The following is a 1,667-nucleotide window of genomic DNA, read 5'->3' as shown; positions in this document are numbered from 1 at the left end:
ACATTGCATTTAGAAGCCACTGGAGTTTACATTTTTAGAAGTTTCAAGAAATCAACGGGCAGTTTGTAAGCATGTTGCATGAATTTCCAAATAACAAGTTTTTAACTAATATTTATTTTAAGTTGAAAACGTCTGGTTTTCAATGAGGTAGGAAGTACTTTTTCGGATTTGTACATTTTGCCATCTGTTTATACTCAGTTTGCCAAAGTTTGCCACATCACAATGAACTTAGATACGCTCCGGAATTACGTTTGAACTTAATCGCTCAGCAAAGTTGATCATTCCAGAAACCATGGATCGGTTTTACTCCTGGTTTACTCTAGTGGCGCAGAGGTCTGTGAAGCAGAGTATCGAAAAACAGCCGAATGAAGCATAATTGGAGCTGTGTCTATCCACTGTATGGAAAATTTTGTGGAAGGATCTTAAGTTGCGGGTTTCCAAAATGCAACACGTGAAAGAGTTGAAGTCGAACAACGAGTGTTCAAAACGAGCTCACTTTTGGTTGAATGAAATCGTTAACAAACAAAATTTCCRCATATGGAGCGATAATGATCCATAACCAATTGTTTAGACACCGTTAGATCCTTAAAAATTCACTGTTTAATGTGTTCTWTGGGCAGAGGGATAGGATTTTTATTGTAGTAAATTTGCACGGTTCTGTAAAGAAGCTTATCTACTCGGATTAGCCCGAGACGATTAATACCTTGGGAGAGGATATAAGGCGCGTTATTGCTGATTGCTGATAGCGCAATTGATGCAAATGGAATTTATTCAAGCCAGCCACGGCACTCWCTTGTAATTTTAAAAAATTATGGCAAACCGTGATCTGTATAATGAAGCTAATTTCTTGGCCAGAATGTAAAATTACATTGAAAACCATACCTATATCTACAAAAAGCCGAGAAGTAAAAAAATAAAACTTTTGTGCTTGTAATAGAAAACAAGTGTACATGTTTGAATTAAGGTTAATGGAAAGATCCAACAAATACTGCATTAAATATTGCTTAGCGGGACTTATAATTAATTCATCACAAGWAAGTATTACTAAACTTATCTCATATTAAATATAAAATTGTAAATAAAAACAATCCATAAATTATCAGATGATAATTATAATTATTATTCATTACTTAATTTAACTGTTTTTCTTGTTTTATTTAATGTTATACTATACCCACGTGCAAGGATATGAATATAAGATATTATTGCATATACTTTTTGTAGAAATAACATACAAACCTGTGTCAGTCTACGCTTGAATATTTTGTTTGCTGTTGTATTTATTGATCTCGTCATTGACAAAATACTAAAGATTTCGGTTTTTTGTGCGTTCCTTTGTAATTCAAGTTTTTGGTGCCTTTATCAATATAAAAAGTTGTTTGTTAACGTAAAGCCTATACCTTTCACGAATTAAAAAAATTACTTGTTGTTGTGATTCAAATAAGCATTTGTCTAAAAGTGTGAAAAAAATTATATAAAGTGGAAAATTAAAATTATTCTTAAAGTTACAGGCATTTTCATGTCGTAGCATCCAGTCRATTACCATGATATTAGCATGAGTACTTTCTAAATAATAGCTATCTATAGCATGACAGATCTTCAGGTGTTGGCACAACTTTATTATTCGATCAAATAGCGAATGGATTACAATCAAATTTCTATCTTAT

This window comes from Bactrocera latifrons, unplaced genomic scaffold, assembly GCF_001853355.1.
Source record: "Bactrocera latifrons isolate USDA-ARS-PBARC rearing strain unplaced genomic scaffold, ASM185335v1 scaffold_13, whole genome shotgun sequence".
In the NCBI taxonomy this organism is placed as follows: domain Eukaryota; kingdom Metazoa; phylum Arthropoda; class Insecta; order Diptera; family Tephritidae; genus Bactrocera; species Bactrocera latifrons.
The sequence above is the reverse complement of the archived record's forward strand: the minus strand, read 5'-3'. Positions refer to the sequence as shown.